The sequence below is a fragment of the Neoarius graeffei genome, chromosome 23 (assembly GCF_027579695.1).
Source record: "Neoarius graeffei isolate fNeoGra1 chromosome 23, fNeoGra1.pri, whole genome shotgun sequence".
In the NCBI taxonomy this organism is placed as follows: domain Eukaryota; kingdom Metazoa; phylum Chordata; class Actinopteri; order Siluriformes; family Ariidae; genus Neoarius; species Neoarius graeffei.
This window is the reverse complement of record NC_083591.1, coordinates 29,075,836-29,087,290: the sequence shown is the minus strand read 5'-3', so window position 1 is coordinate 29,087,290 and position 11,455 is coordinate 29,075,836.

Here is an 11,455-nt window from a genome sequence, read left to right as displayed (position 1 = left end):
GTAAGCTCCAAGGTGGAGGTCTGGTTATTTACACAAACAATTCTTGGTGCTGTGATGCCAGGGTGATTTCCAGATCCTGTTCTCCTGATGTGGAGTTTATGGTCATGAAATGCAGACCTTTTTACTTACCACACAAACTGACAGCAATCATTATTACTGCAGTGTATGTTCTCCCATCACCTCCTTTACATCTGCACTCGGGAGAACTTTACAACCTACCTCACTTCCACCAGCATTTTCCCTCCTTCCAGCTTGTACTGTTGTATTTTTCACAAGACTTTTCCTCAGGATTAATAAAGTTTTATTTTGCATCACGTGCAAAAAGAGAGGAAAAAAATTATATATAATTTCTATACAAACATCAAAAATGCATACACTGCAAGCCCCTTGCCTCACACTGGCAGCTCTGACCACCTGACTATCCTGCTGAAGCCTGCATACAAGCCCAGAGTGAGACAAGAGCCACCAGTAGTTGAAGGACATCAGAGTGTGGCTACAGGAGGCTATTCCACCTTTACAGAGCTGCTCTGAATGTACACAGTGGAGCATCTTTAAGGATACAGCAACATCTGGGGACTGTATAGACCTAGAGGAATAGACAGAGACAGTGTTGGGATTTATAAATCAACACATTGATGATATGTCTGTTATAAAATCCGTTAAGCTGCGTCCAACCAATAAGCCTCGGCTAAAGCCTTAATCACAACCCGCCGTATGTGCTGCTACGGGCAGTCTACGGTAAAAAAATTGGCAAAACCATGCTCAAGACTTGCACGACACTTGCGTGTGTTCAGTGCCATAGAAGGTCGCAGACTGCCCGTTGAGACTTTTGGTCCTGCACATGCAAATTCTACGGGTCTTGCGACAAATCAAGAACGCATACACTACGTACGGGACCCGTATTCCTTTTGTACACCTGAACCAAGTCAGCAGCGCGGCCAGTAGGGGCTTTTTGCGATGACAGTAAGACGCATGAGTGATGCATGGTCATTGTATGAGTGATGTGCCTCAGAAGTACGACACAAGTATTCCACACTTGCTATTTGTGCGGCCCGCAAGACAGAAGTACATTTCACTTTCTACCCTTATGTGTGGTGTGCACGCAGCGCACGCAACCTGCACCCGACACGAGGGGGAAGATATATACTAGTGCATCTCAAAAAATTAGAATACCATGAAAAAGTTCCTTTTTTTCCATAATTTAATTCAAAAAGGTCAACTTTCATATATTCTATATTCATTACATGTAAAGTGAAATATTTAAAGCCTTTTTTGTTTTAATTTTGATGATTATGGCTTAGAGCTCATGAAAATCAGAAATCCAGTATCTCAAATTATTAGAATATTCCCTAAGATCAATCAAAAAAAGGATTTACAATACAGAAATGTCCAACTTCTGAAAAGTATATTCATTTATACACTCAATACTTGGTTGGGGCTCCTTTACCATGAATTACTGTATCAGTGCGGTGTGGCATGGAGGTGATCAGTCTGTGGCACTGCTGAGGTGTTATTGAAGCCCAGGTTGCTTTGATAGTGGCCTTCAGTGTATCTGTATTTTTGGGTCAGGTGTTTCTCATCTTCCTCTTGACAATACCCCATAGATTTTCTATGGGGTTCAGGTCAGGCAAGTTGGCTGGCCAATCAAACACAGTAGTATCATGGTCAGTAAACCATTTGGTAGTAGTTGGCACTGTGGGTAGGTGCTAAGTCCTGCTGGAAAAGGAAATCAGCATCTCCAAAAAACTCGTCAGCAGATGGAAGCATGAAGTGCTCTAAAATCTCCTGGTAGATGGCTGTGTTGACTTTGGACTTGATAAAATACAGTGGACCAACACCAGCAGATGACATGGCACCCCAAATCATCACAGACTGTGGAAACTTCACACTGGGCTTCAAACATCTTGGATTCTGTGCCTCTCCACTCTTCCTCCAGACTCTAGAACCGTGATTTCCAAATTAAATGCAAAATGTACTTTCATCTGAAAAGAGGACTTTGGACCACTGAGCAACAGTCCATTTCTTTCTCTCCTTAGCCCAGATAAGACACTTCTGACATTGTCTCTGGCTCAGGAGTAGCTTGATATTAGGAATGCGAAAGTTGTATCCCCTTTCTTGAAGATGTCTGTTCGTGATGGGTCTTGATACACTGACACCAGCCTCAGTCCACTCCTTGTGAAGCTCTCCCAAGTTCTTGAATCAACTTTTCTTGACAATCCTGTCAAGACTGCGGCCATCCCTGTTGCTCGTGCACCTTTTCCAGCCACCCTTTTCAGCAATGACCTTTTGTGGCTTACCCTCCTTGTGGAGGGCATCAGTGATCATCTTCTGGACAACAGTCAAGTCAGCAGTCTTCCCCATGATTGTGGTTGAGTGTACTGAACTAGACCGAGAGATACACTGTGTTCATACTGTTTTACTCAAACTCGAAATGAAATATTCTAATATTTTGAGATGGGTTTTTTATGTTTTTGTACTGTATGCCATACTGATTAAAATTAAAATAGAAAAATGCTTGAAACATTTTATGTGTAATAAGTCTATAATATATAACATTTTCACTTTCTTAAAATAACTGATGGAAAATATTGAACTTTTTCACAATATTCTAATTTTTTTAGATGCACTAATTATATATATATATATATATATATATATATATATACACACACAAACGGGGCGGCATGGTGGTGTAGTGGTTAGCGCTGTCACCTCACAGCAAGAAGGTCCGGGTTCGAGCCCCGTGGCCGGCGAGGGCCTTTCTGTGCGGAGTTTGCATGTTCTCCCATGTCCGCGTGGGTTTCCTCCGGGTGCTCCGGTTTCCCCCACAGTCCAAAGACATGCAGGTTAGGTTAACTGGTGACTCTAAATTGACCGTAGGTGTGAATGTGACTGTGAATGGTTGTCTGTGTCTATGTGTCAGCCCTGTGATGACCTGGCAACTTGTCCAGGGTGTACCCCACCTTTCGCCCGTAGTCAGCTGGGATAGGCTCCAGCTTGCCTGCGACCCTGTAGAACAGGATAAAGTGGCTAGAGATAATGAGATGAGATGAGATGAGATGATATATATATATATATATATATATATGGGAGGAACCAAGGAACCGATCATGTAGCATTGTAGAAAGGAAGAAGACCACCTCATTTGTTGTTTTTGAGTACATGTTAATTTACCATGCAAACGTCAAATAATAAAACATGAGTATAAGGGAATAACGCATTTTATTACATTGTAAAAAATCCCAACTAAATAGCCCAACAGTTTGAGCACTGAAACACACTTTGACTCTGAGCTACTGTCCTGCCCCTACTCCTGCTGAGTGGTGGGACATGGTGTTGGGATGTCCTTGTCCTCATCACTGAGCATGGCACAATGGCCTGACAGCGATGATGGGATTGCAGTGTCCTCACTTCTGGGTGTTGTTAGCTGAAACATACATGAAAATCAGTATATAATATTAATTACATAAGCATATAGATACTGAAATTAATGTTTAAATCATGTGTCTTTACCTGTGAAAATACTTTTGGCGGGGTGCTGTGCCTTCTGCCAGCTTGAAGGCATACTTCTCCCTGTCCGTGCAGGGTTTGCCGGTGCTGCTACCATCATCAAATTCTTCCTCCTCCTCCTCCCCCTCTGCTGTTTCAGGCTGGGTTACTTCACTTTTGCTCGCTTCTTCTTGGGTCCCATTTTCTAAACTTTAAAATGAATTTTTTTTAATTTTTCCCACAAAATATCCAATGTTCTTCAGTCGAAAGACAGATGCAGAATGCTGCAGACACGCTGGTTTTATACCCACTCCTGGCTTGCGTCACACGCAAGTTATGAGTGATTGTAACGTGCTAATCACATGCGTCACACATGCTTCACAAGTGCGGCCTGAACTCGTAGCACAGGAAACTGGTAAAATGCAAGACTCACACACTCCACACTCACTGAACACACACTGATCACGTGCGTCAGACATACACTTTCCACAGGCTAACGGCGCAATTTTTCTCACGCCTCGAGGAAGTCAGGCATGCAACCTGTACTTGACAAGTACTTTGCCTGTACTCCTCTCCCAAACTTTCCCCCGGGTTCACCGCGACCCTGCGGCACGGCTGCAAGCTACCAAACCGCGCGAGTCCAAAATACTTACGGCGGGTTGTGAGCGAGGCTTAACTGGGGAGGTTCATTCCTTGCTGAGGCTTCACGATGCCACATTCAGGTCAAGCAACACTGAAGCATACAGTGGTGCTTGAAAGTTTGTGAACCCTTTAGAATTTTCTATATTTCTGCATAAATATGACCTAAAACATCATCAGATTTTCACACAAGTCCTAAAAGTAGATAAGGAGAACCCAGTTAAACAATTGAGACAAAAATATTTCACTTAGTCATTTATTTATTGAGGAAAATGATCCAGTATTACATATCTGTGAGTGGCAAAAGTATGTGAACCTTTGCTTTCAGTGTCTGGTGTGACCCCCTTGTGCAGCAATAACTGCAACTAAACGTTTGCGGTAACTGTTGATCAGTCCTGCACACCGGCTTGGAGGAATTTTAGCCCATTCCTCCGTACAGAACACCTTCAACTCTGGGATGTGGGTGGATTTCCTCACATGAACTGCTTGCTTCAGGTCCTTCCACAATATTTCGATTGGATTAAGGTCAGGACTTTGACTTGGCCATTCCAAAACATTAACTTTATTCTTCTTTAACCATTCTTTGGTAGAACGACTTGTGTGCTTAGGGTCGTTGTCTTGCTGCATGACCCACCTTCTCTTGAGATTCAGTTCATGGACAGATGTCCTGACATTTTCCTTTAGAATTCGCTGTAATAATTCAGAATTCATTGTTCCATCAATGATGGCAAGCCGTCCTGGCCCAGATGTGGCAAAACAGGCCCAAACCATGATACTACCACCACCATGTTTCACAGGTGGGATAAGGTTCTTATGCTGGAATGCAGTGTTTTCCGTTCTCCAAACAGAACACTTCTCATTTAAACCAAAAAGTTCTATTTTGGTCTCATCTGTCCACAAAACATTTTTTTTCCAATAGCCTTCTGGCTTGTCCACGTGATCTTTAGCAAACTGCAGACAAGCAGCAATGTTCTTTTTGGAAAGCAGTGGCTTTCTCCTTGCAACCCTGCCATGCACACCATTGTTACTCGGTGTTCTCCTGATGGTGGACTCACAAACATTACTGTAATATTAGCCAATGTGAGAGAGGCCTTCAGTTGCTTAGAAGTTACCCTGGGGTCCTTTGTGACCTCACTGACTATTACATACCTTGCTCTTGGAGTGATCTTTGTTGGTCGACCACTCCTGGGGAGGGTAACACTGGTCTTGAATTTCCTTCATTTGTACACAATCTGTCTGACTGTGGATTGGTGGAGTCCAAACTCTTTAGAGATGGTTTTGTAACCTTTTCCAGCCTGATGAGCATCAACAACGCTTTTTCTGCGGTCCTCAGCAATCTCCTTTGTTCGTGCCATGATACACTTCCACAAACATGTGTTATGAAGATCAGACTTTGATAGATCCCTGTTCTTTAAATAAAACAGGGTGCCCACTCACACCTGATTGTCATCCCATTGATTGAAAACACCTGACTCTAATTTCACCTTGAAATTAACTGCTAATCCTAGAGGTTCACATACTTTTGCCACTCACAGATATGTAATATTGGATCATTTTCCTCAATAAATAAATGACCAAGTATAATATTTTTGTCTCATTTGTTTAACTGGGTTCTCTTTATCTACTTTTAGGACTTGTGTGAAAATCTGATGTTGTTTTAGGTCGTATTTATGCGGAAATATAGAAAATTCTAAAGGGTTCACAAACTTTCAAGCACCACTGTACAATATAGCAAGGAGAAATCTGAAAAGAGGAGTAGGCTTAAAGCCTATAGCTGTCTGAAATCCCTGCCAAGGTGCTTATGGCAGGGATTTCAGACAACTATAGGCTTTAAGCCTACTGTACGGGCAATAGACAATAACCCCTCCCTACCAGAGATCCTCAATACTTTCTTCTCCTGGTTTGAGGTTACAGAAAATAGAGTGGCACTAAGGCGGGCACTTCCTCCTACCAACGAGGCACTGCAGCTCACTGCAGACAGCATAAAGAGGGTCTTTTTCAACATTAACCCTCGAAAGGCTGCTGGTCCAAATGACACCCCAGGTTGTGTGCTGAAGGACTGTGCAGAACAGTTGAAGGATGTCTTTACAGACATTCAATATCTCACTCAGCCAAGCCAGGGTGCCTCTCTCTTTTAAAAGCACCACCATAATACTCCTGCCCAAGAAGCCAAATCCAGCCTCCATGAATGTCAAGGCCGCCCTGTGGGCTTGACCCCCATAGCTATGAAGACAGACATGCAAGTTATTTCTGGACTGGATTTCCCTAATATCAGACAGCAAAATCAGCCAGTGTCTCTTTGACTTAACACAGAATTGATTATTTTTGTAGAATAACTTACTGCATTGCTTTACCCCAGTGAGTTTCTGTTTAAATTCGGTTTAAAATCTCCTGCTTAAAAGTAGGAGATTAAATTTTCACATTAGTGTCCAGATAATTCAGAAAACTGATAGAGCCAGGATTTATTCTGTGAGGAACATGCAAGAGGAAACATTCATGAACTGGCAAACCATTCATCCAGATACACACACACACACACACACACACACACAAAATGCAGTATTTAAGGCCATTCCGGCCTGCAGCGAGTGCAGCATATAATTTAAGTAACAAAACAGCTAAATGAGAAGAACATGATTACACATTCATCTTCTGCTTCCTTCCATCTGCTAGACACAAATGTGTCTGCACACACAACCTCCAATTAATCCTATGAGGCAGACAGCACAGTTGCTTCAAGGAAGACACAAATAGAAAACTTGAGATCTGTGAGGAAGAGAAGAAAGAAAGAGAGAGAGAGAGAGAGAGAGAGAGAGAGAGAGAGAGAGAGAGAGAGAGAGAGAACCATGAAGCAAGCCTTACAGAACTAAAAATGAGAAAGGGGGGACAGCAGGGCCCAGAGGGTGAATATGTAGTGTACATCTTTCTCCCATGGTGAGGCAGGAAAATCAGGCACAGTTACACTCATTGTTCAGTGACTTTCATAAACTAAAATCCACCGACAGCAATGAATGTTGATTGTAAACCTTGAAGAAAAAGGAGCAAATAAATCATCTCACAAGGCTGGCTGAGATCTGGGGATGTTAGGGCAGGTTGCATGGTACAATCAACGGTCAATGGTTTTTAGAACATTTACATCAAACTCACCGACAGCGTTGAATGTTCCACAAAACCAGCCAGAGAAAACAAGGAGAGGAAGAGGACATACAGACATAATGAACAGCAACATCATTACCAAGATTCCTGAAAAAAAACAGACAGAAAAAAAACAAGAAACTACTCTTACTGTGAGGAGATTGTGAACTTTTAGGATTAAGATGCCACAGTCATTCATGTCTGAAAAAATGAGCAAAACTGGCCCTGTTCTCTGGATGGGAAACATGCACAGCTGCAATACAAAAAGATGTAGTGACTTCACCTGTGACTGAGGAAGCAAGTGTGAGCATTTGACCTTCCATATTGTTCAGAATAAATTAGAACAGTATGGGCTAAAAAAAAAAAAAAATCATCAAAGTTCTGTACAGTGATGTGTACACATTTCTTATTCCTTACACCTGCATCACACAACACAATCTCTGTTGAGTTCTTTCTGGTTATAAAAATATTACAAAATATCCTGTGAAAGGACTCAAACATGAATTTGTTAACATCTCAGGTTTTAAAATATGTTATTTATTTAGGTCATATACAGTGGTGCTTGAAAATTTATGAACGATTTAGAATTTTCTACATAAACATGACCTAAAACATCAGATTTTCACACAAGTCCTAAAAGTAGATAAAGAGAACCCACTTAAACAAATGAGACAAAAACATGAGACTTGGTCATTTATTTATTGATCCAATATTACATATCTGTGAGTGGCAAAAGTATGTGAACCTTTGCTTTCAGTATCTGGTGTGACCCCCTTGTGCAGCAATAACTGTAACTAAACGTTTCCGGTAACTGTTCAGTCCTGCACACTAGCTTGGAGGAATTTTAGCCCATTCCTCCGTACAGAACAGCTTCAGCTCTGAGATGTTGGTGGGTTTCCTAACATGAACTGCTCGCTTCAGGTCCTTCCACAACATCCTGATTGGATTAAGGTCAGGACTTTGACTTGGCCATTCCAAAACATTAACTTTATTCTTCTTTAACCATTCTTTGGTAGAATGACTTGTGTGCTTAGGGTCATTGTCTTGCTGCATGACCCAACTTCTCTTGAGATTCAGTTCATGAACACATGTCCTGACATTTTCCTTTAGAATTCGCTGGTATAATTCAGAATTCATTGTTCCATCAATGATGGCAAGCCGTCCTGGCCCAGATGCAGCAAAACAGGCCCAAACCCTGATACAACCACCACCATGTTTCACAGATGGGATAAGGTTCTTATGCTGGAATGCAGTGTTTTCCTTTCTCCAAACATAACGCTTCTCATTTAAACCAAAACGTTCCATTTTGGTCTCATCCGTCCACAAAACATTTTTCCAACAGCCTTCTGGCTTGTCCACGTGATCTTTAGCAAACTGCAGATGAGCAGCAATGTTCTTTTTGGAGAGCAGTGGCTTTCTCCTTGCAACCCTGCCATGCACACCATTGTTGTTCAGTGTTCTCCCGATGGTGGACTCATGAACATTAACATTAGCCAATGTGAGAGAGGCCTTCAGTTGCTTAGAAGTTACCCTGGGGTCCTTTGTGATCTTGCCAACTATTACACGCCTTGCTCTTGGAGTGATCTTTGTTGGTCGACCACTCCTGGGGAGGGTAACAATAGTCTTGAATTTCCTCCATTTGTACATAATCTGTCTGACTGTGGATTGGTGGAGTCCAAACTCTTTAGAGATGGTTTTGTAACCTTTTCCAGCCTGATGAGCATCAGCAATGCTTTTTCCTGAGGTCCTCAGAAATCTCCTTTTTTCATGCCATGATACACTTCCACAAACATGTGTTGTGAAGATCAGACTTTGATAGATCCCTATTCTTTAAATAAAACAGGGTACCCACTCACACCTAATTGTCATCCCATCGATTGAAAACACCTGACACTAATATCACCTTCAAATTAACTGTTAATCCTAGAGGTTCACATACTTTTGCCACTCACAGATATGTAATATTGGATCATTTTCCTCAATAAATAAATGACCAAGTATAATATTTTTGTCTCATTTGTTTAACTGGGTTCTCTTTATCTACTTTTAGGACTTGTGTGAAAATCTGATGTTTTAGGTCAGGGGTCATCAAACTACGGCCCGCGGGCCGACTCCGGTCCACCCCCCCCCCCCCCCCCCCCCTTTGACCGGCCCCCCCAGCCCCTCTGCCCCCCGCCACTTGAACCGGCCCTATGAGGCAATCCCCAAGTGGTCATGGCCTATTTTTTTAAATTGCTTTTTGGCAACTAATAACATGTCTGCATCTTGTATTTTGTTGATTTTATCAATTAAAATTGATATTTAGTTATAAAATTAACTATTCATATTTTCCGAATTTTCGTCATGTGCTCACGATCAAGCAGTGACAGGCAGCGCACGCGCAGAGAACCGTCAGTGTTCAGGACAGAAAAATGGCTAGTGGTAAGCAAAAAGTTGACAGAGAGTGCAGAGTTTTTAAAGAACAGTGGACCACCAATTATTTTTTGTTCAGTGTAAGGACCGTGCAGTTTGTCTTGTATGTAAAGAAAGTGTGTCGATTTTCAAAGAATATAATCTGCGTCGTCACTACGAAACCCGCCACAAAGACTATGCTAGTTTGCGAGGGCAAACTAGAGAAGACAGGATTCGGAGGGTGAAATGCGGACTGGCTGCATAACAGAATGTATTCCTTCGCCAAACCCAGATCAACTAGGCTGCTGTCCGAGCTAGCTATAAGGTAGCTCACCTACTAGCTACCCATGGAAAGCCGTTTACTGATGGGGACTTTGTTAAAGTATGCATGCTTGCTGTGGCCGAGGAGGTGTGTCCCGACAAGAAGGATGCACTCAACGTGGTGAGCCTCTCTGCACCTACTATGACCAGGCGAACCGAAGATTTGGGGGACAACGTGTATGACCAGCTGAATGAGAAAGCACCAGAATTCGAGTTTTTTGCTTTGGCCATGGATGAGAGCAATGACGTGCAGGACACAGCACAACTGCTGTGATCTATTGCTCATATTATTATAATTTCACTGTTTTTTAAAATGTATTTATTTTATAGGCCTATTTATTTGACCTTTAAGTGCTGCACACAATTATTATTAATATTATTAATAATATCAACAGGCCTACCTACAGTTTATAATTTTTTACTCTCCTTTGCCAGTGTCAATCACCTCAACTAGGCAGATGTTTCTTACCTTGACAGCTTTGATATTATTAGAAACTAAATAAATGGAATATCTGTGGTATTTCAAATTAAAACAGTGTGAAGACTCGATTACTACTTTTGCAAACCACTAGTAAAGATAAACAAATATGTACCAGGAATCAAGTGTTGATATAGTAGTGTGGATATACCTGTAGTAGGGGGGATGGCTGTGCCAGGCTAGTAATCTCTACTACACAATGAGGCCTGCTGGTGGTCATATTTGTCTGGGTCATATAATTCCATGTTATATAGCTGACCCGACCCCGGCCCCCCCATCACAGTCAGGAATGACAATGTGGCCCCCAAAGAAAAAAAAGTTTGGTGACCCCTGTTTCAGGTCATATTTATGCAGAAATATAGAAAATTCTAAAGGGTTCACAAACTTTCAATCACCACTGTATTTCATTAATATTATTATTAATTATACTTTTAAAGCAACATTATGTGGCAGTTTTACCTTAAGATATCAGCTTCCAAATAATTTTGATGGTATATTGTGGAAATTGTGTACTTGTAGGGAAAACGACTTGTCTTCCTTTCCGAGTCTGCGCCCAGTTCACCTGTTATAGCACTATGTAATTGTGGTGGTGCATCCCTGAGATCTCTCGCGAAAACCGCATAATGCTTTACTGCATCATGAGAACTGTATAATGTTTTATGGCAAGACGGGTGACTTATACAACCGGCCAGTGACACTGCTTGTAAGAAGCTAAATCAGCATTCTCAATAATGGATATCATGGCAGTCAAGGCAAAGAAACCAAAGAATTCATTGTCAGAGGGAGTCAGGAAGAGAAAAAGTAAGTGTGACTGAGCAAGAGATCAGAAAAGAGCAAAACTTGGACTGGATTTTACTCATTGGCGAGCTGACCTTCTTTCTGTTGACCTAGTAAGTAATACTACCTTAGATGCTTTGCTACCTGTTGTGTTGTTTCACTTGCTTGATTTTTGCCGGTGTTAGCAAAGTTGTTGTATTGTTAGCTTTTGATCATAAGCAAAGT